General features: G+C 41.1%; 24 non-coding genes across 24 annotated transcripts; all 24 read left to right on the forward strand.

Moving 5' to 3' along the window:
- Window positions 1-14398: 14398 nt before the first annotated feature.
- On the forward strand, window positions 14399-14470 carry trnac-gca (transfer RNA cysteine (anticodon GCA)). The gene has a single exon. It is a non-coding gene; the product is annotated as a tRNA-Cys (tRNA).
- Window positions 14471-14892: 422 nt separating this feature from the next.
- Window positions 14893-14964, forward strand: trnac-gca (transfer RNA cysteine (anticodon GCA)). The gene has a single exon. It is a non-coding gene; the product is annotated as a tRNA-Cys (tRNA).
- A 435-nt stretch (window positions 14965-15399) lies between these two features.
- Window positions 15400-15471, forward strand: trnac-gca (transfer RNA cysteine (anticodon GCA)). Its single transcript has one exon. It is a non-coding gene; the product is annotated as a tRNA-Cys (tRNA).
- Window positions 15472-15894: 423 nt separating this feature from the next.
- On the forward strand, window positions 15895-15966 carry trnac-gca (transfer RNA cysteine (anticodon GCA)). The gene has a single exon. It is a non-coding gene; the product is annotated as a tRNA-Cys (tRNA).
- A 419-nt stretch (window positions 15967-16385) lies between these two features.
- Window positions 16386-16457, forward strand: trnac-gca (transfer RNA cysteine (anticodon GCA)). Its single transcript has one exon. It is a non-coding gene; the product is annotated as a tRNA-Cys (tRNA).
- A 418-nt stretch (window positions 16458-16875) lies between these two features.
- Window positions 16876-16947, forward strand: trnac-gca (transfer RNA cysteine (anticodon GCA)). Its single transcript has one exon. It is a non-coding gene; the product is annotated as a tRNA-Cys (tRNA).
- A 422-nt stretch (window positions 16948-17369) lies between these two features.
- On the forward strand, window positions 17370-17441 carry trnac-gca (transfer RNA cysteine (anticodon GCA)). The gene has a single exon. It is a non-coding gene; the product is annotated as a tRNA-Cys (tRNA).
- A 422-nt stretch (window positions 17442-17863) lies between these two features.
- Window positions 17864-17935, forward strand: trnac-gca (transfer RNA cysteine (anticodon GCA)). Its single transcript has one exon. It is a non-coding gene; the product is annotated as a tRNA-Cys (tRNA).
- A 423-nt stretch (window positions 17936-18358) lies between these two features.
- trnac-gca (transfer RNA cysteine (anticodon GCA)) lies at window positions 18359-18430 on the forward strand. Its single transcript has one exon. It is a non-coding gene; the product is annotated as a tRNA-Cys (tRNA).
- A 422-nt stretch (window positions 18431-18852) lies between these two features.
- trnac-gca (transfer RNA cysteine (anticodon GCA)) lies at window positions 18853-18924 on the forward strand. Its single transcript has one exon. It is a non-coding gene; the product is annotated as a tRNA-Cys (tRNA).
- A 423-nt stretch (window positions 18925-19347) lies between these two features.
- trnac-gca (transfer RNA cysteine (anticodon GCA)) lies at window positions 19348-19419 on the forward strand. The gene has a single exon. It is a non-coding gene; the product is annotated as a tRNA-Cys (tRNA).
- A 420-nt stretch (window positions 19420-19839) lies between these two features.
- Window positions 19840-19911, forward strand: trnac-gca (transfer RNA cysteine (anticodon GCA)). The gene has a single exon. It is a non-coding gene; the product is annotated as a tRNA-Cys (tRNA).
- Window positions 19912-20332: 421 nt separating this feature from the next.
- On the forward strand, window positions 20333-20404 carry trnac-gca (transfer RNA cysteine (anticodon GCA)). Its single transcript has one exon. It is a non-coding gene; the product is annotated as a tRNA-Cys (tRNA).
- Window positions 20405-20826: 422 nt separating this feature from the next.
- trnac-gca (transfer RNA cysteine (anticodon GCA)) lies at window positions 20827-20898 on the forward strand. The gene has a single exon. It is a non-coding gene; the product is annotated as a tRNA-Cys (tRNA).
- A 421-nt stretch (window positions 20899-21319) lies between these two features.
- On the forward strand, window positions 21320-21391 carry trnac-gca (transfer RNA cysteine (anticodon GCA)). The gene has a single exon. It is a non-coding gene; the product is annotated as a tRNA-Cys (tRNA).
- Window positions 21392-21810: 419 nt separating this feature from the next.
- On the forward strand, window positions 21811-21883 carry trnac-gca (transfer RNA cysteine (anticodon GCA)). The gene has a single exon. It is a non-coding gene; the product is annotated as a tRNA-Cys (tRNA).
- Window positions 21884-22304: 421 nt separating this feature from the next.
- trnac-gca (transfer RNA cysteine (anticodon GCA)) lies at window positions 22305-22376 on the forward strand. The gene has a single exon. It is a non-coding gene; the product is annotated as a tRNA-Cys (tRNA).
- Window positions 22377-22797: 421 nt separating this feature from the next.
- On the forward strand, window positions 22798-22869 carry trnac-gca (transfer RNA cysteine (anticodon GCA)). The gene has a single exon. It is a non-coding gene; the product is annotated as a tRNA-Cys (tRNA).
- A 421-nt stretch (window positions 22870-23290) lies between these two features.
- trnac-gca (transfer RNA cysteine (anticodon GCA)) lies at window positions 23291-23362 on the forward strand. The gene has a single exon. It is a non-coding gene; the product is annotated as a tRNA-Cys (tRNA).
- Window positions 23363-23780: 418 nt separating this feature from the next.
- Window positions 23781-23852, forward strand: trnac-gca (transfer RNA cysteine (anticodon GCA)). The gene has a single exon. It is a non-coding gene; the product is annotated as a tRNA-Cys (tRNA).
- A 421-nt stretch (window positions 23853-24273) lies between these two features.
- trnac-gca (transfer RNA cysteine (anticodon GCA)) lies at window positions 24274-24345 on the forward strand. The gene has a single exon. It is a non-coding gene; the product is annotated as a tRNA-Cys (tRNA).
- Window positions 24346-24766: 421 nt separating this feature from the next.
- Window positions 24767-24838, forward strand: trnac-gca (transfer RNA cysteine (anticodon GCA)). Its single transcript has one exon. It is a non-coding gene; the product is annotated as a tRNA-Cys (tRNA).
- Window positions 24839-25260: 422 nt separating this feature from the next.
- On the forward strand, window positions 25261-25332 carry trnac-gca (transfer RNA cysteine (anticodon GCA)). The gene has a single exon. It is a non-coding gene; the product is annotated as a tRNA-Cys (tRNA).
- A 420-nt stretch (window positions 25333-25752) lies between these two features.
- On the forward strand, window positions 25753-25824 carry trnac-gca (transfer RNA cysteine (anticodon GCA)). The gene has a single exon. It is a non-coding gene; the product is annotated as a tRNA-Cys (tRNA).
- Window positions 25825-26061: the final 237 nt, after the last annotated feature.

A 26061-nucleotide genomic window follows, 5' to 3' on the forward strand; every position in this document is an offset into this window, starting at 1 on the left:
ATAGACAGAGAGGAAGAGAGAATGAACACAGAACAGTCTAATTACCTCTGGTTATGGACATTTCTGCCAGCAATAAAGCTTCCACGGCCTGTTCCTGGGACAGTGAACATCTGACAATATCTACATTTTCAACCCCTGGATCAGCTCGCTGTCACGCCCTGACCTTAGAGAGCCTTTTTATGTATATTTGGTTTGGTCAGGGTGTGATTTGGGGTGGGCATTCTGTTTTGTTTTCTATGATTTTGTGTTTCTATGTTTTGGCCGGGTATGGTTCTCAATCAGAGACAGCTGTCTATCAACTAGCTGTCTCTGATTGGGAATCATACTTAGGTAGCCCTTTGTCCCTCCTTTCGTTGTGGGTAGTTAACTTTGTTTGTGGCACTAATGCCCTGTAAGCTTCACGGTTGTTTTTTTGTTTGTTGTTTTGTTGGCGACATTTTGAAATAAAAAGGAAAATGTACACTCACCACGCTAGACCTTGGTCTTCTTCCAGCAACGGCCGTGACACTCGCCATCTGAAATGAAAGAAAATAGCTTATTTTTTGTAGATATGAAAACAATAACTGAGATATGACAGTTCAATCTAAAGCAGCAGATGTTATTTTCAGGATATGTCAAAACAGCACAGAAAACTTAACACCAGACTGGTATTGTGGTTGTTCATTAGGTGACGGGAAATATGAAATATGTGTACAAAATAATGTACTTACGTATCTTGAAAAAAAGCGGTGAAATGTTTAACCTATTAACTCCTTGTGGCTCTCAAACCCGGATCCGGGAGCGTAATCATAGCCTCAAACGAATTAGCATAACGCAGCGGACATAAATCTTCCTACAAAATCTTCCTATTCATGAAAATAACAAGTGAAATATGTTGAGACACAGCTTAGCCTTTTGTTAATCATACTGTCATCTCAGACAAGCAATTGTATAAGTTTATCATGGCATAATGCTATGTAAGATATGCATATTATTAGTAGATTTGGATAGAAAACACTCTGAAGTTTCTAAAACTGTTTGAATCATGTCTGTGACTATGGCAAAACCCTGAGGACTAACCGTTCAGAATTTTGTTATTAAAGGTCTCTGTCTGTTCAGTGAGCTCTCATTGGGAAACGATATTTCTTTGGCACTTGTTTTCAGTTCATACCGCTTCCACTGGATGTCACCAGTCTTTGGAATTTGGTTGAGGTTATTCCTTTGTGCAATGAAGAAGTACAGCCATCTAGGAAATGGGTAACACTGTTGAGAGTTGACCAAGACTTGAAAAGTAGCGATAGTTTCCTCTCGTCCTCTATTGAAAACAGATAGACCTGTATTCAATTTGATCGATTATTAACGTTTACAAATACCTAAAGTTGTATTACAAAAGTAGTTTGAAATGTTTTGGCAAAGTTTACAGGCAATTTTGAGATATTATGTAGTGATGTTGCGCAATTTGGAAGCAGTTTTTTTCTGGATCAAACGCGCCAAATAAATTTACATTTTGGATATATATATGGACGGAATTAATCGAACAAAGGGACCAATTGTGATGTTGATGGGACTTTTTGGAGTGCCAACAAAACAAGCTCGTCAAAGGTAAGGCATGTTTTATATTTTATTTCTGTGTTTTGTGTAGCACCTGCAGGGTTGAAATATGCTACTCTTTGTTTAACCCTTTCATGCGTGAGTTCCAAATATCTCTAACGGTCGCCCCAGCATGAGTTTTTGTATGCACGTGATGTTAGAATGTTCTCTCCATTCCAGAATGTGATTGATACGTAACAGTACATTTTATCCTCGCTGCCCTCAAACTAAAGCACGCAGCCTGTTTATATTTATAGGTTGTTTTAACTTCAATTTCAAATGATTTTCAAACAAGTTTTTATTTTCTAAAAACAGTTTGAATTTAGGTGTGTTCCGCCTCCTCATTCATTCACATAAAAATAGTCATTTTTACTTTTGCGGATAATTACATTTTTGGGACATTTCTGACCCGGACAAAATTCCCCAAGCACTTCCCAATTGTTTGTGCAGTTCACGTCTGCAGACATTTGCTCATCTCCCGTCAGAACAGGATCTGCACACGTGTTCACATTTTCTATTCCACATTTCTATTGTAGCGTACTGTATGTATGGAGCATAATATATTTGTGTTTATTCTTTATCACCGCGCACACGTGAGGTAACGTTACTCATTTTATAACCTTTATGGTGTTATAGTCAATCGTGCTTATGTAGCCACATTCTTCTATTAGCTCTGTAAAACAATGCTAAATGCGTCAGAGAAGTATTATCTTGTGTTGCATTTTGAAGCTTCCATGGCCTTATGACTCTCAAGTGGTGCAGCGGTCAAAGGCACAGCACATCAGTACTAGAGGTGTCACTACAGACTCCCTGGTTCAAATCCAGGCTGCGTTTCCATCAAAGTAAGTGCCTTATTACGTTATAATAGTTATAATAATAGTTTCCGTATGCCGTTTCTGCTGTAGCTGTCACGACTTCCGCCGAGGTTGGCTCTCCTGCCCGTTCAGGCGGTGCTCGGCGGTCGTCGTCACCGTCCTACTAGCCACTACCGATCCCTTTTCGTGTATCTGTTGGTTTTGTCTGATTGTTTTCACCTGTGTGTTGTTTAGTTAATTAGTGTCTGTGTATAATGTAGGTTGTCCCGCCCTTGTTTTGTGCGGGATTGTTTATTTTGTCATTCGTTTCGTCTGTCGGTGTTTTTGTGTTTATTATTCTCCGGTTAGTCTGTTATCCTGTTTTGGATAATTTCACCCTGTTTGTATTTGGGTTGACCGTGTTTATTTTGTTCACCGGAGAATAAACTTATTATCACTATTTGCTCTCTGCGCCTGATTCCACCCACCTTGATTAGACGTGACAGTAGCTGTAGATCATAATATATTCCTTATAACTGCGGACACGTGAGGTAACGTTACACATTTTATAACCTTTATGGTGTTATTGTCAATCATGCTTACCAAGCTACATTATTCTATTAGCTCTGTAAAACAATGCTAGTTGCGTCAGAAAACTATTAGCTTGTGTTGTATTTTGAAGCTACCCTGGCCTTATGACTCCCAAGTGGCGCAGCGGTCTATGGCACTACAGACACCCTGGTTCAAATCCAGGCTGTGATTGGGAGTCCCATAGTGCAGCGCACAATTGGCCCAGTGTTGTCCGAGTTTGGCCGGTGTAGGCCATCATTGTAAATACTAATTTGTTCTTAAATTACTTGCCTAGTTAAATAAATAAAAAATATGACCATGTTTTGTTTATTTGGTCTATTCAGCATAGCTCTGTTCTGCCCTGCCTTGCCCCCTTGTGGAGCTCAAAAGTTAGTTTCTTACTGTTATAACTCAAATCTGTGATTTTGTCAATGCAATAAACTATTTTTTTATAGCAGTGTTTATTATGTTACTTCTTTGTAGTATTGTTTTATTGCTATATCCTTATATTGTATTCTAATGAATAATTCCTCTTTATTCTGTACTTTCAGAAACATTATTTGCCAATATCATAACTGGAGCTGGACATCTTTGGAGCTGAAGAATGAGGACAGCTTTTGTATGCTAACGTACACTCCTTAACAGTTGTACTGGATGAAAACACAGCAAGAAAACACATTTGCCAATAGGTAATATTCATCTATTTTATTGCAGTACTGGTAGTTGGTTCAACAACTTGTTTTACTAGAGGACAAGAAACTGAATATGCATAACCCATATTTAATATCCATGCAGTGACTGAACAACAACTGCATTTCCACCCCCATCTCTAAGGCATAGTATCATGGCTGGTGTCACGCCTTGGTCATAGTATTTTGTGTTTTCCTTAATTATTTGTTCAGGCCAGGGTGTGACATGGGTTTATTGTGTTGTCTTATTGGGGTTTTTGTAGGCATTGGGATTGTGGATGATTAGGGGTGTGTAGCATAGGTTTGGCTGCCTGAGGCGGTTCTCAATCAGAGTCAGGTGATTCTCGTTGTCTCTGATAGGGAACCGTATTTAGGTAGCCTGGGTTTCACTGTGTATTTCGTGGGTGATTGTTCCTGTCTCTGTGTAGTGTTCACCAGATAGGCTGTATTAGGTTTCACGTTCCGTTTGTTGTTTTTGTATTTATTTAGTTATTTCATGTATCGTCATTCTCTTCATTAAAGAACATGAGTAACAACCACGCTGCATTTCGGTCCGACTCTCTTTCGACGAACGAACGCCGTTACAGCTGGTCACCTGTCAAGTCACATGTCAGGTCAGTCAGTCACCTATTGCTGCAGATGTGCACAATATTGCTTAAGCATGTGATACTCCTCAAAGCATGGTGAAATACATAGAGGTGTATCACAAGCTAGACACATGTATTTTGTCATCTTCCTCTGCTTACTTCTCCTGGCGCCAGACAGGCAGACTTTGCAATGCCTCCGTGTGCGACTACCTTGAGAAGCAGTTTGAGGGACTTTGCAGGGAAAATGTCGTGCAGTGAGGTGTAGGGGATTGTCTACAGCAGGACGACCCCCAGTGGATGGGTGCCGAGGGGTGTGGTGCTCCTCCAGCAGCTCTCTCATGAGGTTCTCTCTGTATTTTTGGTAGGTTATTACTTTACCTATGAGGGAGTGGGGAGCATGAGGAAAGTTAGAGGATGATGAGGCAGTGGGTAGGTGGGTGAGATATTGTCACTATAATTGCATAATGGATTTGTATGTGAACTGTACATCCAATTACAAAAATACCTTGTTCAGTAATCATCTCACCTGTTAGTTGGCGGTGAACTATGCTGCCGTTGAGGACAGCAGTGTCGATCAGATGGAAAAATATCTTCTTATACCACTTGTTCGTTTTCCGTGTGCATTCCACAAAGCTGTTTATCATGTCTGCCTTATCCACGGCCCCCATTTTGAGGTTATAATCAAGCACACAATCTGGTTTGATCTTTCTCTCTCTCCGGTCAGGTGGTCCACCTTCCCTGTGGCCGACATGGTTGCTGTATGGACAGTGGAGAGGACATGGACGTCTCGCTTGTCATGCCACTTTACTGCCAGCTGTTGACCGTTCTCCTGGAATTCCACCTCCCCTCTCTGCATCTTCCCGCATCCGAATGCCGGCATCCCCTTCCGGTTCGACCTGACTGTGCCACAGGCCCCTGTGCTGTTGGAGAGCAGATGCTGGAAGAGTGTGGGACTGCTGTACCAATTGTCCACGTACAAAGTGTGTCCTTTGCCGAGATGAGGAGCCAGCATGGTCATCACCACGGACCCTGACAACCCAAGCCCCTCATAATGTTTGATGTCAGTGGTGGACCCTGTGTAAACTATAATATCCTGGACAAATCCTGTCTTCACGTCGCACATGACAAAGAACTTGACTCCAAACCTGTGCCTTTTGGAGGGAATATATTGACGGAACGCCAGCCTACCTTTCCATAACATCAGGGACTCATCAATGCATAGGTCCTTGTATGGCACAAAGACCCGACCAAATGCTGATTTCAGGCTGATAAGAACATTTCTTATTTTGTATAAACGGGTCACTTAGGATGGCATTAGAATTGTTGACAAAATGCAGGCTTCGCAGCAGAACTAGGAAGGGATCTTGGGAAAAGAGGGAGGCAAAGAAGGGAGTTGCAAGCATAGGATCTGTGCTCCAGTATTCTCTTAGGGAGTTCTTCTTTACTATTCCCATGAGAAGGACTGTCACCAGGAAGGTACACATTTCACTAATTGTGGTTGTCACCCATTTAGCGAGTTTCCCCCTCACTCCTGGCTCTCTCTTCTCCTGTAGCTCTAAGGCATAGCGATTGGTCTCCTCAACTATCTCTCCCACCAGCTCCTCTGTCAGAAACAACTTGAAGCACTCTGCCTCAGATGGAAATGGCAAGGGGCGTTGCACTCCAGACTGGGACTCGGCCCTGCTGTCTGCTTTGACAGGTGGGGTGAAATGACTGGTGGCCTTCCAGCTACCACAGAACTCATGTACTTCATCCACTGTCGGTCTGCCTCCATCACCACCAGCATCTTCAAAGGGACCTGGTACTTCCTCAGTTGACAAGGGAAATTCAGATTCAGGGTTCTCAATGGCTACAAGGTTGAGGGGCAGCTCCTCACTGTCACTGTCAGAATCTGATTCCTGACTTTCATACTAAGACTCATTGTCAGAATTTTTAAAAAATCTCCAGAATTTCCACATTTGTGAGTTGTCTCCTTTTGAAAGACATTGGTAATGCTACAGCTTAGCTCACTAGCTACATACATAAACAACAACACTGAATGGTGCAGAGTGGGAGGTTACGTGGTTGAATGCCGGCATGCGCCACTTGTATCAATAAATCACTATCAGAAAATGTTTTGTGTGGTAATTATTTGTGTATTTACGATTTTATTCACATGTTTTCAATTCTAGGTGACAACTCATGCATTCCGATTCTTGCACAGATTGTAATGGGCACATATTATGTGTGTAAAATACTTTTTTGAAGGTTGTACTGATTATGATGAGCTAAGCTAATTCCAGCTGTGTAGCCATGTTTGTTGACATACAATGCATTCTGGGATTCACGTCTGTTTGACCAAAGATGTTATAACAAAATGAGGTGAGTAAGAGTTCAAATTTTTTGAGGACTTCCGGAAATTAATGGGGGGATGTGAACGATGGTTTCTGTGAGGAAAAAATGCATGGCTGCGCGCTGAAACTAATCGTCGGATTACTTTCGATTTCTATAAAGTGTTTTACCTAGTTATTTCGATCAATGGTGAGCTCACCCGTGATGCGATTAATTATATATAGTAATTGCTATTAGCTAATTCATATTGTAGTTTACGTCAGCCGAGAGTTAGAAAATATGACTACTTGTGTTGGGTCAATCTTTCCTCAGCGCTAGGACAAATGTAGCCTACATTTTTCCGGTTAGGATGATTGTGTTATGCTATATTTACTTCTGTGAATATCTGAACAATGCATCCAAAAACAAACTGCTGACATTCTGAACATAACTTTGTAAGGACTGTGTTTGTGTAAATAGTTTCTGAAAAAAGTGTGGCCAGCTCAAACGATTGTTGCATCATTCGAAACTGCCGTTCTAAACGAGCATTCAAAATGAGTGTTCTAAACACACGGGTGTGATCGTACGCTTCAGGGACCACTGTAGAACGATCACACACGTGTGATGGTACGTGTGAAAGGGTTAATGTTGTAAGATCATCAGATAATAGCATCTTATGCTTTCGCCGAAAAGCCTTTTTTTAAATCTGACATGTTGGCTGGATTCACAACGAGTGTAGCTTTAATTTAGGATCTTACATGTGCGATTTAATGAAAGTTAGATTTTTATATTGTTTTATTTGAATTTGCCGCGCTGCAATTTCCCTGGCTTTTGGCCAAGTGGGTCGCAAGCGTCCCCTATACCATGAGAAGTTAAACTTAAAATATTATTTTAGGGAGCCTCAAAGACTGTGATTAAGACTGCATACCTTCTACTTATTCTGTTTACCTCTGAAGTTAGAGCAGAAACAGAGACGTCAGTAGTAATACAGACAGTCTATAGTTCAGTGTAGCTCCTTGTCTTCCTCCTGTACCAGTGAAAGGCTTATTTTTGTAAATATCATCTCCAATTAAAGCTGATATCATAATGGAGGGGGAAACGTCTCTCTGACCTATCAGAGAGACTTTTATTCCTCTGGTGTTTGGACGCAGATAGAAGTGTAAATCCTACACAGGGCCGTTCACAGACCTTTCCAGGGGCAGTTGCTCAAAATGAAAATGAGGCACCCCCATCTTGAAAAAGAAAATTGACTGTCATCATTAATTTCTCAAAATTCATAACATACTATCTGCCTCTGTAGTGGAAGAAAATAAATGTTAGTGTCCCGAGTGGTGCATTGGTGTAAGGCACTGCATCACAGTATTACGGTGTCACTACAGCCTGGGGTTTAACCTCTTGCTCCTACCTGACACGCAGGCATCCCATCTAGACATCTGGAAATGCAAATGTGCTACGGTAAATGCTAATAGTACTAGTTAAAACTCAAACGTTCATTACGTTGTGAATCCAGGCAACAAGTCAGATTTTTAAAATGCTTTTCGGCGAAAGCATGAGAAGCTATTATCTGATAGCATGTAACACCCCAAAAGACCCGCAGGGGACGTAAACAAAATAATTAGCATAGTCGGCGCTACACAAACCGCACAAATAAAATATAAAACATTCATTACCTTTGACCATCTTCTTTGTTGGCACTCCTAGATGTCCCATAATCACTATTGGGTCTTTTTTTAAATTAAATCGGTCCATATATAGCCTAGATATCGATCTATGAAGACTGTGTGATAAACGGAAAAAAATAGCGTCTTATAACGTAACGCCATTTTTTTAAATTAAAAAAGTTGACGATAAACTTTCACAAAACACTTCGAAATACTTTTGTAATGCAACTTTAGGTATTAGTAAACGTTATTAAGCGATCCAATTGATCACGAGGCGATGTATATTCTATAGGGGTACGTCTGGAAATAATGTCCGGGTAAATCTCAACCAAAATATCCGGTCCGAGACCTGAATAAATGGGCTGTCTCTTCTTCGTTTGACCAAGAAACAAAGCCTTGGCAAATGACAAGACTGTTGACATCGTGTGGAAGCTGTAGGAATTGCAATCTCGGCTCCAGGTAATTTGCTTTCAATACATGCAAGTGGCGCATTGATATATTTTCCAATTTTCAGTGATCAGATTTTCCTGCACTTTTCGATGAAACGCACGTTCGGTTATAGTCACAGCCGTGATTTAACCAGTTTTATAAACGTCTGAGTGTTTTCTATCCACACATACTAATCATATGCATATACTATATTCCTGGCACGAGTAGCAGGGCACTGAAATGTTGCGCAATTTTAACAGAATGTTCAAAAAAGTAGAGGGTCGACTTAAGAGGTTAATCCTGTGTCACAACCGGCCATGACCGGGAATCCCAAAAGGCTAGAGGAGGGTTTGGCCAGGGGACTTTACTTGGCTACTTGCGCAAAAGCAACTACTTGTGGAAGGCCAGGTGCCTGCAAGCTCACCTCGGTCGTCAGTTGAACAGTGTTTCCTCCAACACGTTGGTCTGGCTGGCTTCCGGGTTAAGCAATCGGGCGTTAAGAAGCACGGGTCATGGTTCGGAGGCTGCATGACTTTACCTTCACCTCTCCCAAGCCCATTGGGGAGTTGCAGCAATGAGACAGGGTCATAATTGGACATCACGAAAAACATGGTGAAATAAAATTATATAGAAACTACTGGTCAAAAGTTTGAGAGCACCTACTCATTCAAGGGTTTTTCTTTATTTGTACAATTTTCTACCTTGTAAAATAATAGTGAAGACATCAAAACTGTGAAATAACACACATGGAATCATGTAGTAACCAAAAAAGTGCTTTCCAAATCAAAATATATGTTACGGGTTTCTTCCTGGGAAGGAGAGGCGGACCAAAACGCAGCGTGGTTATTTAGAAACATCTGTAATAAAGATGATTACTTGAACATTGTATAATACAAAATAAGAAATCATGGAAAACCGAAACAGCCCTATCTTTTTTAAATAAAAATTAATGTATTACCTTCAATACCATTCATTCTTTACAACTCATAATTTTCATACATACTCCAATAATGGTATTTTAATTTAACTAAACAAAACCCCAAACAAAACCTCAGGGGAGCATCTTCCCTCCCTACAAAATACCTTTCCCTATCTCCCCGTCCCTAATCTATCCCCTTACAAATCTAAATGACACCCAGCCCTAAACCCCCCTTCCACCTCTCCCGAGCAGCATGCTGCCCCCAATTCCTCTCCTCCCTCTTCATCCTCCCCCTCAAATCTCCTTCCACCCTCCTCACTATCCCTTCCACCCCCCAATCTCTCCCCGTCTTCACCATGTTCTGCCTGGCTTCCCACAGCCCCCGTTTAAAGAGACTCATGAGAAGCCAGAGCAGAAACCTGTCCCTATCCGTCCCTCTCGCTCTCCCTACACCTCTCTCTAACCTGGTCCACGTCAATACAAAATCCCCCCTTACCAAACCTAACAACACCCGTGCCCTAGCCCATACTACTCCGGCAAAGGCACAGTCCCAAAAGAAATGGCGCACAGTCTCCTCCCTGGACAGGTGGGGGATTGCACCAAACTATACCGGTACATGATGGAACGTACCGGCAAGCACTTATGGAGGCTCAACCAATTCAGGTCCTTGAGCCTGTTGTCCAGACCCCGCGCCTGCACTCCCTCCCAGACCACTTCCGAGATGCCCACTACAGGCGCCGGACTCCCTGCCTTTCTGACCTCCTCGTACAGGTGCCTGTGATCTAAACCTACTCGGGCAACTTCAACCTCAGGGTTGAAGCCACTTGGCCGCATGACCAAAGTGCCACGGCAGCTGTTCCACCCAAGGACCCATGTTAGACCACACCATTACGCTTCTCGCCTGATACGAGAAGAACACCCGCAGGAGGTATGTGGTGTGTGGTATGTGTGTGTGTGGTATGTGGTACGGGTGTATCACTGGATGGGCAAGCTCCGTTAACAAGAAAGAAACAAAAATTGTGTCCAGCTTGAGGGGGAAATGTGGTACCCCCCTACCTCCCTCCCCGATGGGACAGATCATGCGTGCCCTGGCGACCCACTCGCACCTGCCACTCCACATGAACTGAAACACAAGCCTCACTAGAGGCCTCCTCAGACAAGCCGGCAATGGGTAGATGTATGCCAAATACAAAAGAGACGGCAACACATCCACCTTTAGGACCAGGACTTTGCCCATAAAAGACAAATACCTAGCCTTCCACATTGCTAGCTTCCTCTGTACCACTGCGATACGCATGTTCCAGTTTAGCGTCGCTGAGCCGGAGGTCTCAAAATGGACCCCGAGAATCCTCAGGCCCCCCTCACAGAGAGATAACCCCCCCAGGCACATCCGTTCTACTGCGCCATCTTCCGAAAAACTTAATAAGACTTTGCATGGTTGAGAACTGCTCCCAATGCTCGGGTGAAATCCCCAAAGATGGCAAGGGACCTTGTCAGGCACGAGTCCTTGCACAGCAGCAAGGAAGTGTCATCGGCGTACTGCGTCATCTTAACACGCAGCCCACCACTTCCAGGGATCAACAAGCCTTCCACCCCTGTGTCTGCCCTAATGGTAACCCCCAGAGGCTCCATGTACAGAACGAAGAGGAGAGCCGAGAGTGGGCACCCCTGCCTGACCCCAGACGAGAGGTCAAAAACGTCACCCAAGTGACTATTTACACTAACTCGGCACCCCACTCCGACATATAATGTACGAATCCATCCTATGAACTTCTCCCCAAAACCTAATCGACCTAACACTCTGAATAAAAAGGATCTATTCACGCGATCAAAGGATTTCGCCTTATCTAACGCTGCTACCATTAAAGGCAGTCCTCTATCTTCAACCCAAGCGATGGAGTCCCTGATTAACTGTAGGTTCCATCTAATAGAGCGGCCCTCTACCCCGCACGTCTGATCCTCATGGACGACGTAGGGAAGGGCTGTGCGCAACCGGCCTGCTAAAACCTTTGCAAGTAGCTTGTAATCTACACACAGCATGGTCAACGGCCGCCAGTTGCCAAGGTCTGTTACTTCCCCCTTCTTATATAAAAGTGACAGCACACCAACAGCCATTGATCCCCCCGGGAACCCCGTCTCAAGGATGGCCTTCAAGACTTCGAGGACCACTGGTCCAAGTATACCCCAAAACTTGAGATAAAACTCAACCGGCAGCCCATCCATCCCAGGCACCTTCCCTTTTCCCATCCTCCTAAGAGCGCTCTCAACCTCTTCTATTGAGATCTGGGCCTCCATCACTTCTCTAATGTCCTCCGGCAACCGCCTGGACAAGTGTTCTAAAAACACATTTTCCTCCTCTACATCTATTTCCCTTTCCTTAAATAAACCTTGGAAATGATCAGTTGTCACCCTGACCATATCCTCTGGTTCTCTAACTATACTACCATTTTCTTCCCTATGCCATGCATTACCTTCCTACTCTGTCTGGCCTTAACCGACTTAAAGAACATAGCAGAACAAGTCTCATTATGTTCTATAAAGCCACTATGCGCACGCTCCAGGAAAGCTCGAGCCTTCCGCTCCTGCAACTCCCTGAGCTGCGCCTTTAGGGTTGCGGATCTCTCCCAGTCAAACGACCCGCCGAGGTTGCCTGCCTCGTATTCGAGTTCAATTAACCTTTGGATACGATCCACCTCCCTCCTCTCCTCCCTTTTTTCCTCTTGCAATACCCTATTATAAAAGCCCTAATCCTCACCTTAACTAATTCCCACCACTCTAACACCCCCTCGTACATGGACCGGAGGCCTTCAAGCCTCCAAAAGAAACAATAAAACCCGTCAACAAAAGCCTGCTCCTCCAGCACTTCCCGATCTAACTTCCAGTACCCCCTACCAAAGAGGCAGACTGGCGACCCCACCTGCAGGAGCACCCCGTCGTGATCCGAAAAGAAAACAGGCAACAGCCGCCCAGACAACTTACCCAAAGACCTGGGTACAAAAATATAGTCGAGCCTCCGCTCAACCCCCCTGGAGTTGCGCCATGTAGGACCGGCCATTTTCGGAGTAGTGTGCAGACAACCATCTACCAGACCATGGCAAGCCATTAGCCCGGCATTGGCGCCTGCACTGCTATCCCCCCCTATTCCCAAATCTGTATTAAAATCCCCCCCTATCACTAATTTCCTATTTGTGACACACAGGGGCGTCAGACAGTCCACCATCTCCCTCCTGTCTGCCACCACCTGTGGCCCATACACCACCACTAATCTAAATTTACAATCCCTTATCGTGACATCCACCCCTATAACCCTCCCCTGCATTACCACAAAAGAATCCTCCACTTTTACCTCCCTGTGCCCACACAAAATCCCTACCCCCGATGAGTGCACCCCCCCAATACCCCAAACCGACTCCCCCTTGTCCCACTCCCTCTTAAACCTACTAACATCCCCTCCATCCCTCAGGTGAACCTCCTGTAAAAAACAAAAATCAAACCCCACACCCTCCAAATAACTAAAAACCGCCCTCCCTTAAACCCCATTCATTTAAACTAACAAAAGTAAATTTAGACCCCATGAAAGAATAAAATAAAAACATGTCAGGCACGTCAGACACTCAAATTCTAAACCCAGACAGAAAAAAAAAAAAAAAAAAACAGGAGACTCACCCGATGTTCCCCTGCTCCATATCTACTGGTGAGAACACCATCCGTACTCCCGACATCCCCCCCTCTTCCTCCATCTCACCAACCCAGGATGCAGGAATAGTGTTTGGCTCCGGGGTGCCCTGCCTCTCACCTCCCACTGCTCTTGCCCTTCTCAGGATATCGTCGTGTTTCTCCTCTGTATATAGTGCCACGTCGTATGCTCCCTCCAACGGGTTGCCTTGGAAACAAAACACGTCCTTCACCGTCAGCTTTAGAATCCCCATCAATATTATCCTTCCAAAAGTTTCCCGTCCTCAAGGCTCCAACTCATTTTCCTTCCAAGCAAACCGAATCGTGTTGGCCAGCCCAATCCCAGGGACCGACCGTGTTGATGGATTTAGCACCATCTCCGCAAGGAGAATGGCGCTCGTTCTCTTCTCTTCCAAAACAAGGAAAAAATAAAAACCAAAGTGACTGAGCCAACCTGGTGCAACAAACACAGAGACAGGAACAATCACCCACAAAACCCAACATCAAACAGGCTACCTAAATATGGTTCCCAATCAGAGACAATGACTACACCTGCCTCTGATTGAGAACCATATCAGGCCAAACAGAGAAACAGACAAACCAGACACACAACATAGAATGCCCACTCAGATCACACCCTGACCAACCAAAACATAGAATCATACAAAGAAAACTATGGTCAGGTTGTGACAGTACTTGAAATCAAGTACTTTATGGGTATGTTTTCAGAGAGGTGTTCATTATCAGTGTCACATTTTCAAATCCTGATGCCCCCTTAACATCAAGTGCTTTCAAAGAGTATTTTGAGTGTAGGGACTCTTTTTTAGAATATGTCACTCAGTGAAAAATGTCCCTTATTAGACAATTTCTCACGTTCAAATCCTGGCACCCCTTGAAATCAAGTGCTTTCTAAGTGTATCTTGAGAGAGGGAGTGCTGCTTTTTGGTTATGTTACTCAGTCTAAAATGTCCCTCATTCAATGGTTTTTCTCTGTCAGACAGTTCCTAACAGAGGTGGAAGTGCAACAGACTTCAGATCAATAGGTCTCAGATTGTAATTTTTTTGTCATCTTGAAATCAAATATTTTACCTAGGTATGTTTTCAGAAGGAAGGTGTTCTTTATCAGTTTTTGTTGATCTCCAGCTATAATGTCCCTTATAAGACAATTTTTCCACCTTTAGATAGTTTCTAGCAGAGGGGTATAGCTCAGTGGTAGAGCATTTGACTGCAGATCAAGAGGTCCCAGGTTCAAATCCTGATGCCCCTTAACATCAAGTGCTTTCAAAGAGTATTTTGAGTGTAGGGGAATATTTTTTAGAATATGTCACTCAGTGAAAAATGTCCCTTATTAGACAATTTCTCACGTTCAAATCCTGGCACCCCCTTGAAATCAAGTTCTTTCTAAGTGTATCTTGAGAGAGGGAGTGCTGCTTTTTTGGTTATGTTACTCAGTCTAAAATGTCCCTCATTCAATGGTTTTTCTCTGTCAGACAGTTCCGAACAGAGGTGGAAGTGCAACAGACTTCAGATCAATAGGTCTCAGATTGTAATTTTTTTGTCATCTTGAAATCAAATATTTTACCTAGGTATGTTTTCAGAAGGAAGGTGTTCTTTATCAGTTTTTGTTGATCTCCAGCTATAATGTCCCTTATAAGACAATTTTTCCACCTTTAGATAGTTTCTAGCAGAGGGGGTATAGCTCAGTGGTAGAGCATTTGACTGCAGATCAAGAGGTCCCAGGTTCAAATCCCGATGCCCCCTTAACATCAAGTGCTTTCAAAGAGTATTTTGAGTGTAGGGGAATATTTTTTAGAATATGTCACTCAGTGAAAAATGTCCCTTATTAGACAATTTCTCACGTTCAAATCCTGGCACTCCCTTGAAATCAAGTTCTTTCTAAGTGTATCTTGAGAGAGGGAGTGCTGCTTTTTGGTTATGTTACTCAGTCTAAAATGTCCCTCATTCAATGGTTTTTCTCTGTCAGACAGTTCCTAACAGAGGTGGAAGTGCAACAGACTTCAGATCAATAGGTCTCAGATTGTAATTTTTTTGTCATCTTGAAATCAAATATTTTACCTAGGTATGTTTTCAGAAGGAAGGTGTTCTTTATCAGTTTTTGTTGATCTCCAGCTATAATGTCCCTTATAAGACAATTTTTCCACCTTTAGATAGTTTCTAGCAGAGGGGGTATAGCTCGGGGGTATAGCTCAGTGGTAGAGCATTTGACTGCAGATCAAGAGGTCCCAGGTTCAAATCCTGATGCCCCCTTAACATCAAGTGCTTTCAAAGAGTATTTTGAGTGTAGGGGACTCTTTTTTTAGAATATGTCACTCAGTGAAAAATGTCCCTTATTAGACAATTTCTCACGTTCAAATCCTGGCACCCCCTTGAAATCAAGTTCTTTCTAAGTGTATCTTGAGAGAGGGAGTGCTGCTTTTTTGGTTATGTTACTCAGTCTAAAATGTCCCTCATTCAATGGTTTTTCTCTGTCAGACAGTTCCGAACAGAGGTGGAAGTGCAACAGACTTCAGATCAATAGGTCTCAGATTGTAATTTTTTTGTCATCTTGAAATCAAATATTTTACCTAGGTATGTTTTCAGAAGGAAGGTGTTTTTTTCAGTTTTTGTTGATCTCCAGCTATAATGTCCCTTATAAGACAATTTTTCCACCTTTAGATAGTTTCTAGCAGAGGGGGTATAGCTCAGTGGTAGAGCATTTGACTGCAGATCAAGAGGTCCCAGGTTCAAATCCTGATGCCCCCTTAACATCAAGTGCTTTCAAAGAGTATTTTGAGTGTAGGGGAATCTTTTTTAGAATATGTCACTCAGTGAAAAATGTCCCTTATTAGACCATTTCTCACGTTCAAATCCTGGCACCCCTTGAAATCAAGTTCTTTCTAAGTGTATCTTGAGAGAGGGAGTGCTGCTTTTTTGGTTATGTTACTCAGTCTAAAATGTCCCTCATTCAATGGTTTTTCTCTGTCAGACAGTTCCTAACAGAGGTGGAAGTGCAACAGACTTCAGATCAATAGGTCTCAGATTGTAATTTTTTTGTCATCTTGAAATCAAATATTTTACCTAGTTATGTTTTCAGAAGGAAGGTGTTTTTTCAGTTTTTGTTGATCTCCAGCTATAATGTCCCTTATAAGACAATTTTTCCACCTTTAGATAGTTTCTAGCAGAGGGGTATAGCTCAGTGGTAGAGCATTTGACTGCAGATCAAGAGGTCCCAGGTTCAAATCCTGATGCCCCCTTAACATCAAGTGCTTTCAAAGAGTATTTTGAGTGTAGGGGAATTTTTTAGAATATGTCACTCAGTGAAAAATGTCCCTTATTAGACAATTTCTCACGTTCAAATCCTGGCACCCCTTGAAATCAAGTTCTTTCTAAGTGTATCTTGAGAGAGGGAGTGCTGCTTTTTTGGTTATGTTACTCAGTCTAAAATGTCCCTCATTCAATGGTTTTTCTCTGTCAGACAGTTCCTAACAGAGGTGGAAGTGCAACAGACTTCAGATCAATAGGTCTCAGATTGTAATTTTTTTGTCATCTTGAAATCAAATATTTTACCTAGTTATGTTTTCAGAAGGAAGGTGTTTTTTTCAGTTTTTGTTGATCTCCAGCTATAATGTCCCTTATAAGACAATTTTTCCACCTTTAGATAGTTTATAGCAGAGGGGTATAGCTCAGTAGTAGAGCATTTGACTGCAGATCAAGAGGTCCCAGGTTTAAATCCTGGTACCCCCTTGACATCAAGTGCTTTCAAAGAGTATTTTGAGTGTAGGGGAATTTTTTTAGAATATGTCACTCAGTGAAAAATGTCCCTTATTAGACAATTTCTCACGTTCAAATCCTGGCACCCCCTTGAAATCAAGTTCTTTCTAAGTGTATCTTGAGAGAGGGAGTGCTGCTTTTTTGGTTATGTTACTCAGTCTAAAATGTCCCTCATTCAATGGTTTTTCTCTGTCAGACAGTTCCTAACAGAGGTGGAAGTGCAACAGACTTCAGATCAATAGGTCTCAGATTGTAATTTTTTTGTCATCTTGAAATCAAATATTTTACCTAGGTATGTTTTCAGAAGGAAGGTGTTCTTTATCAGTTTTTGTTGATCTCCAGCTATAATGTCCCTTATAAGACAATTTTTCCACCTTTAGATAGTTTCTAGCAGAGGGGGTATAGCTCAGTGGTAGAGCATTTGACTGCAGATCAAGAGGTCCCAGGTTCAAATCCTGATGCCCCCTTAAAATCAAGTGCTTTCAAAGAGTATTTTGAGTGTAGGGGACTCTTTTTTAGAATATGTCACTCAGTGAAAAATGTCCCCTATTAGACAATTTCTCACGTTCAAATCCTGGCACCCCCTTGAAATCAAGTGCTTTCTAAGTGTATCTTGAGAGAGGGAGTGCTGCTTTTTTGGTTATGTTACTCAGTCTAAAATGTCCCTCATTCAATGGTTTTTCTCTGTCAGACAGTTCCTAACAGAGGTGGAAGTGCAACAGACTTCAGATCAATAGGTCTCAGATTGTAATTTTTTTGTCATCTTGAAATCAAATATTTTACCTAGGTATGTTTTCAGAAGGAAGGTGTTCTTTATCAGTTTTTGTTGATCTCCAGCTATAATGTCCCTTATAAGACAATTTTTCCACCTTTAGATAGTTTCTAGCAGAGGGGTATAGCTCAGTGGTAGAGCATTTGACTGCAGATCAAGAGGTCCCAGGTTCAAATCCTGATGCCCCCTTAACATCAAGTGCTTTCAAAGAGTATTTTGAGTGTAGGGGACTCTTTTTTAGAATATGTCACTCAGTGAAAAATGTCCCTTATTAGACAATTTCTCACGTTCAAATCCTGGCACCCCCTTGAAATCAAGTTCTTTCTAAGTGTATCTTGAGAGAGGGAGTGCTGCTTTTTTGGTTATGTTACTCAGTCTAAAATGTCCCTCATTCAATGGTTTTTCTCTGTCAGACAGTTCCTAACAGAGGTGGAAGTGCAACAGACTTCAGATCAATAGGTCTCAGATTGTAATTTTTTTGTCATCTTGAAATCAAATATTTTACCTAGTTATGTTTTCAGAAGGAAGGTGTTTTTTTTCAGTTTTTGTTGATCTCCAGCTATAATGTCCCTTATAAGACAATTTTTCCACCTTTAGATAGTTTCTAGCAGAGGGGGTATAGCTCAGTGGTAGAGCATTTGACTGCAGATCAAGAGGTCCCAGGTTCAAATCCTGATGCCCCCTTAAAATCAAGTGCTTTCAAAGAGTATTTTGAGTGTAGGGGAATATTTTTTTTAGAATATGTCACTCAGTGAAAAATGTCCCTATTAGACAATTTCTCACGTTCAAATCCTGGCACCCCCTTGAAATCAAGTTCTTTCTAAGTGTATCTTGAGAGAGGGAGTGCTGCTTTTTTGGTTATGTTACTCAGTCTAAAATGTCCCTCATTCAATGGTTTTTCTCTGTCAGACAGTTCAGAACAGAGGTGGAAGTGCAACAGACTTCAGATCAATAGGTCTCAGATTGTAATTTTTTTGTCATCTTGAAATCAAATATTTTACCTAGTTATGTTTTCAGAAGGAAGGTGTTTTTTTCAGTTTTTGTTGATCTCCAGCTATAATGTCCCTTATAAGACAATTTTTCCACCTTTAGATAGTTTATAGCAGAGGGGTATAGCTCAGTAGTAGAGCATTTGACTGCAGATCAAGAGGTCTCAGGTTTAAATCCTGGTGCCCCCTTGACATCAAGTGCTTTCAAAGAGTATTTTGAGTGTAGGGGAATTTTTTTTAGAATATGTCACTCGGTGAAAAATGTCCCTTATTAGACAATTTCTCACGTTCAAATCCTGGCACCCCCTTGAAATCAAGTTCTTTCTAAGTGTATCTTGAGAGAGGGAGTGCTGCTTTTTTGGTTATGTTACTCAGTCTAAAATGTCCCTCATTCAATGGTTTTTCTCTGTCAGACAGTTCCTAACAGAGGTGGAAGTGCAACAGACTTCAGATCAATAGGTCTCAGATTGTAATTTTTTTGTCATCTTGAAATCAAATATTTTACCTAGGTATGTTTTCAGAAGGAAGGTGTTCTTTATCAGTTTTTGTTGATCTCCAGCTATAATGTCCCTTATAAGACAATTTTTCCACCTTTAGATAGTTTCTAGCAGAGGGGGTATAGCTCAGTGGTAGAGCATTTGACTGCAGATCAAGAGGTCCCAGGTTCAAATCCTGATGCCCCCTTAAAATCAAGTGCTTTCAAAGAGTATTTTGAGTGTAGGGGACTTTTTTAGAATATGTCACTCAGTGAAAAATGTCCCTTATTAGACAATTTCTCACGTTCAAATCCTGGCACCCCCTTGAAATCAAGTTCTTTCTAAGTGTATCTTGAGAGAGGGAGTGCTGCTTTTTTGGTTATGTTACTCAGTCTAAAATGTCCCTCATTCAATGGTTTTTCTCTGTCAGACAGTTCCTAACAGAGGTGGAAGTGCAACAGACTTCAGATCAATAGGTCTCAGATTGTAATTTTTTTGTCATCTTGAAATCAAATATTTTACCTAGTTATGTTTTCAGAAGGAAGGTGTTTTTTTCAGTTTTTGTTGATCTCCAGCTATAATGTCCCTTATAAGACAATTTTTCCACCTTTAGTTAGTTTCTAGCAGAGGGGTTATAGCTCAGTGGTAGAGCATTTGACTGCAGATCAAGAGGTCCCAGGTTCAAATCCTGATGCCCCCTTAACATCAAGTGCTTTCAAAGAGTATTTTGAGTGTAGGGGACTCTTTTTTAGAATATGTCACTCAGTGAAAAATGTCCCTTATTAGACAATTTCTCACGTTCAAATCCTGGCACCCCTTGAAATCAAGTTCTTTCTAAGTGTATCTTGAGAGAGGGAGTGCTGCTTTTTTGGTTATGTTACTCAGTCTAAAATGTCCCTCATTCAATGTTTTTTCTCTGTCAGACAGTTCCGAACAGAGGTGGAAGTGCAACAGACTTCAGATCAATAGGTCTCAGATTGTAATTTTTTTGTCATCTTGAAATCAAATATTTTACCTAGTTATGTTTTCAGAAGGAAGGTGTTTTTTTCAGTTTTTGTTGATCTCCAGCTATAATGTCCCTTATAAGACAATTTTTCCACCTTTAGATAGTTTCTAGCAGAGGGGGTATAGCTCAGTGGTAGAGCATTTGACTGCAGATCAAGAGGTCCCAGGTTCAAATCCTGATGCCCCCTTAAAATCAAGTGCTTTCAAAGAGTATTTTGAGTGTAGGGGACTCTTTTTTAGAATATGTCACTCAGTGAAAAATGTCCCTTATTAGACAATTTCTCACGTTCAAATCCTGGCACCCCCTTGAAATCAAGTTCTTTCTAAGTGTATCTTGAGAGAGGGAGTGCTGCTTTTTTGGTTATGTTACTCAGTCTAAAATGTCCCTCATTCAATGGTTTTTCTCTGTCAGACAGTTCCTAACAGAGGTGGAAGTGCAACAGACTTCAGATCAATAGGTCTCAGATTGTAATTTTTTTGTCATCTTGAAATCAAATATTTTACCTAGGTATGTTTTCAGAAGGAAGGTGTTTTTTTCAGTTTTTGTTGATCTCCAGCTATAATGTCCCTTATAAGACAATTTTTCCACCTTTAGATAGTTTCTAGCAGAGGGGGTATAGCTCAGTGGTAGAGCATTTGACTGCAGATCAAGAGGTCCCAGGTTCAAATCCTGATGCCCCCTTAACATCAAGTGCTTTCAAAGAGTATTTTGAGTGTAGGGGAATCTTTTTTAGAATATGTCACTCAGTTAAAAATGACCCTTATTAGACAATTTCTCACGTTCAAATCCTGGCACCCCCTTGAAATCAAGTTCTTTCTAAGTGTATCTTGAGAGAGGGAGTGCTGCTTTTTTGGTTATGTTACTCAGTCTAAAATGTCCCTCATTCAATGTTTTTCTCTGTCAGACAGTTCCTAACAGAGGTGGAAGTGCAACAGACTTCAGATCAATAGGTCTCAGATTGTAATTTTTTTGTCATCTTGAAATCAAATATTTTACCTAGTTATGTTTTCAGAAGGAAGGTGTTTTTTTCAGTTTTTGTTGATCTCCAGCTATAATGTCCCTTATAAGACAATTTTTCCACCTTTAGATAGTTTCTAGCAGAGGGGGTATAGCTCAGTGGTAGAGCATTTGACTGCAGATCAAGAGGTCCCAGGTTCAAATCCTGATGCCCCCTTAACATCAAGTGCTTTCAAAGAGTATTTTGAGTGTAGGGGAATATTTTTTAGAATATGTCACTCAGTGAAAAATGTCCCTTATTAGACAATTTCTCACGTTCAAATCCTGGCACCCCCTTGAAATCAAGTTCTTTCTAAGTGTATCTTGAGAGAGGGAGTGCTGCTTTTTTGGTTATGTTACTCAGTCTAAAATGTCCCTCATTCAATGGTTTTTCTCTGTCAGACAGTTCAGAACAGAGGTGGAAGTGCAACAGACTTCAGATCAATAGGTCTCAGATTGTAATTTTTTTGTCATCTTGAAATCAAATATTTTACCTAGTTATGTTTTCAGAAGGAAGGTGTTTTTTCAGTTTTTGTTGATCTCCAGCTATAATGTCCCTTATAAGACAATTTTTCCACCTTTAGATAGTTTATAGCAGAGGGGTATAGCTCAGTAGTAGAGCATTTGACTGCAGATCAAGAGGTCCCAGGTTCAAATCCTGGTGCCCTCTTGACATCAAGTGCTTTCAAAGAGTATTTTGAGTGAGGGGAATTTTTTTTAGAATATGTCACTCAGTGAAAAATGTCCCTTATTAGACAATTTCTCACGTTCAAATCCTGGCACCCCCTTGAAATCAAGTTCTTTCTAAGTGTATCTTGAGAGAGGGAGTGCTGCTTTTTTGGTTATGTTACTCAGTCTAAAATGTCCCTCATTCAATGGTTTTTCTCTGTCAGACAGTTCCGAACAGAGGTGGAAGTGCAACAGACTTCAGATCAATAGGTCTCAGATTGTAATTTTTTTGTCATCTTGAAATCAAATATTTTACCTAGTTATGTTTTCAGAAGGAAGGTGTTTTTTTCAGTTTTTGTTGATCTCCAGCTATAATGTCCCTTATAAGACAATTTTTCCACCTTTAGATAGTTTCTAGCAGAGGGGGTATAGCTCAGTGGTAGAGCATTTGACTGCAGATCAAGAGGTCCCAGGTTCAAATCCTGATGCCCCCTTAAAATCAAGTGCTTTCAAAGAGTATTTTGAGTGTAGGGGAATATTTTTTAGAATATGTCACTCAGTGAAAAATGTCCCTTATTAGACAATTTCTCACGTTCAAATCCTGGCACCCCCTTGAAATCAAGTGCTTTCTAAGTGTATCTTGAGAGAGGGAGTGCTGCTTTTTTGGTTATGTTACTCAGTCTAAAATGTCCCTCATTCAATGGTTTTTCTCTGTCAGACAGTTCCTAACAGAGGTGGAAGTGCAACAGACTTCAGATCAATAGGTCTCAGATTGTAATTTTTTTGTCATCTTGAAATCAAATATTTTACCTAGTTATGTTTTCAGAAGGAAGGTGTTTTTTTCAGTTTTTGTTGATCTCCAGCTATAATGTCCCTTATAAGACAATTTTTCCACCTTTAGATAGTTTCTAGCAGAGGGGTATAGCTCAGTGGTAGAGCATTTGACTGCAGATCAAGAGGTCCCAGGTTCAAATCCTGATGCCCCCTTAACATCAAGTGCTTTCAAAGAGTATTTTGAGTGTAGGGGAATTTTTTAGAATATGTCACTCAGTGAAAAATGTCCCTTATTAGACAATTTCTCACGTTCAAATCCTGGCACCCCTTGAAATCAAGTTCTTTCTAAGTGTATCTTGAGAGAGGGAGTGCTGCTTTTTTGGTTATGTTACTCAGTCTAAAATGTCCCTCATTCAATGGTTTTTCTCTGTCAGACAGTTCCTAACAGAGGTGGAAGTGCAACAGACTTCAGATCAATAGGTCTCAGATTGTAATTTTTTTGTCATCTTGAAATCAAATATTTTACCTAGTTATGTTTTCAGAAGGAAGGTGTTCTTTTTTTCAGTTTTTGTTGATCTCCAGCTATAATGTCCCTTATAAGACAATTTTTCCACCTTTAGATAGTTTCTAGCAGAGGGGTATAGCTCAGTGGTAGAGCATTTGACTGCAGATCAAGAGGTCCCAGGTTCAAATCCTGATGCCCCCTTAACATCAAGTGCTTTCAAAGAGTATTTTGAGTGTAGGGGAATCTTTTAGAATATGTCACTCAGTGAAAAATGTCCCTTATTAGACAATTTCTCACGTTCAAATCCTGGCACCCCTTGAAATCAAGTTCTTTCTAAGTGTATCTTGAGAGAGGGAGTGCTGCTTTTTTGGTTATGTTACTCAGTCTAAAATGTCCCTCATTCAATGGTTTTTCTCTGTCAGACAGTTCCTAACAGAGGTGGAAGTGCAACAGACTTCAGATCAATAGGTCTCAGATTGTAATTTTTTTGTCATCTTGAAATCAAATATTTTACCTAGTTATGTTTTCAGAAGGAAGGTGTTTTTATCAGTTTTTGTTGATCTCCAGCTATAATGTCCCTTATAAGACAATTTTTCCACCTTTAGATAGTTTCTAGCAGAGGGGTATAGCTCAGTGGTAGAGCATTTGACTGCAGATCAAGAGGTCCCAGGTTCAAATCCTGATGCCCCCTTAACATCAAGTGCTTTCAAAGAGTATTTTGAGTGTAGGGGATCTTTTTTAGAATATGTCACTCAGTGAAAAATGTCCCTTATTAGACAATTTCTCACGTTCAAATCCTGGCACCCCTTGAAATCAAGTTCTTTCTAAGTGTATCTTGAGAGAGGGAGTGCTGCTTTTTTGGTTATGTTACTCAGTCTAAAATGTCCCTCATTCAATGGTTTTTCTCTGTCAGACAGTTCCTAACAGAGGTGGAAGTGCAACAGACTTCAGATCAATAGGTCTCAGATTGTAATTTTTTTGTCATCTTGAAATCAAATATTTTACCTAGTTATGTTTTCAGAAGGAAGGTGTTCTTTATCAGTTTTTGTTGATCTCCAGCTATAATGTCCCTTATAAGACAATTTTTCCACCTTTAGGTAGTTTCTAGCAGAGGGGTTATAGCTCAGTGGTAGAACATTTGACTGCAGATCAAGAGGTCCCAGGTTCAAATCCTGATGCCCCCTTAACATCAAGTGCTTTCAAAGAGTATTTTGAGTGTAGGGGACTTTTTTAGAATATGTCACTCAGTGAAAAATGTCCCTTATTAGACAATTTCTCACGTTCAAATCCTGGCACCCCTTGAAATCAAGTGTTCTTTCTAAGTGTATCTTGAGAGAGGGAGTGCTGCTTTTTTGGTTATGTTACTCAGTCTAAAATGTCCCTCATTCAATGGTTTTTCTCTGTCAGACAGTTCCGAACAGAGGTGGAAGTGCAACAGACTTCAGATCAATAGGTCTCAGATTGTAATTTTTTTGTCATCTTGAAATCAAATATTTTACCTAGTTATGTTTTCAGAAGGAAGGTGTTTTTTTCAGTTTTTGTTGATCTCCAGCTATAATGTCCCTTATAAGACAATTTTTCCACCTTTAGATAGTTTCTAGCAGAGGGGGTATAGCTCAGTGGTAGAGCATTTGACTGCAGATCAAGAGGTCCCAGGTTCAAATCCTGGTGCCCCCTTAACATCAAGTGCTTTCAAAGAGTATTTTGAGTGTAGGGGAATATTTTTTAGAATATGTCACTCAGTGAAAAATGTCCCTTATTAGACAATTTCTCACGTTCAAATCCTGGCACCCCCTTGAAATCAAGTTCTTTCTAAGTGTATCTTGAGAGAGGGAGTGCTGCTTTTTTGGTTATGTTACTCAGTCTAAAATGTCCCTCATTCAATGGTTTTTCTCTGTCAGACAGTTCCTAACAGAGGTGGAAGTGCAACAGACTTCAGATCAATAGGTCTCAGATTGTAATTTTTTTGTCATCTTGAAATCAAATATTTTACCTAGTTATGTTTTCAGAAGGAAGGTGTTTTTTTTCAGTTTTTGTTGATCTCCAGCTATAATGTCCCTTATAAGACAATTTTTCCACCTTTAGATAGTTTCTAGCAGAGGGGTATAGCTCAGTGGTAGAGCATTTGACTGCAGATCAAGAGGTCCCAGGTTCAAATCCTGATGCCCCCTTAACATCAAGTGCTTTCAAAGAGTATTTTGAGTGTAGGGGAATATTTTTTAGAATATGTCACTCAGTGAAAAATGTCCCTTATTAGACAATTTCTCACGTTCAAATCCTGGCACCCCTTGAAATCAAGTTCTTTCTAAGTGTATCTTGAGAGAGGGAGTGCTGCTTTTTTGGTTATGTTACTCAGTCTAAAATGTCCCTCATTCAATGGTTTTTCTCTGTCAGACAGTTCCTAACAGAGGTGGAAGTGCAACAGACTTCAGATCAATAGGTCTCAGATTGTAATTTTTTTGTCATCTTGAAATCAAATATTTTACCTAGTTATGTTTTCAGAAGGAAGGTGTTTTTATCAGTTTTTGTTGATCTCCAGCTATAATGTCCCTTATAAGACAATTTTTCCACCTTTAGATAGTTTCTAGCAGAGGGGTATAGCTCAGTGGTAGAGCATTTGACTGCAGATCAAGAGGTCCCAGGTTCAAATCCTGATGCCCCCTTAACATCAAGTGCTTTCAAAGAGTATTTTGAGTGTAGGGGAATATTTTTTAGAATATGTCACTCAGTGAAAAATGTCCCTTATTAGACAATTTCTCACGTTCAAATCCTGGCACCCCTTGAAATCAAGTTCTTTCTAAGTGTATCTTGAGAGAGGGAGTGCTGCTTTTTGGTTATGTTACTCAGTCTAAAATGTCCCTCATTCAATGGTTTTTCTCTGTCAGACAGTTCCGAACAGA

The sequence above is a fragment of the Oncorhynchus keta genome, chromosome 30 (assembly GCF_023373465.1).
Source record: "Oncorhynchus keta strain PuntledgeMale-10-30-2019 chromosome 30, Oket_V2, whole genome shotgun sequence".
Taxonomy (NCBI): Eukaryota; Metazoa; Chordata; class Actinopteri; order Salmoniformes; family Salmonidae; genus Oncorhynchus; species Oncorhynchus keta.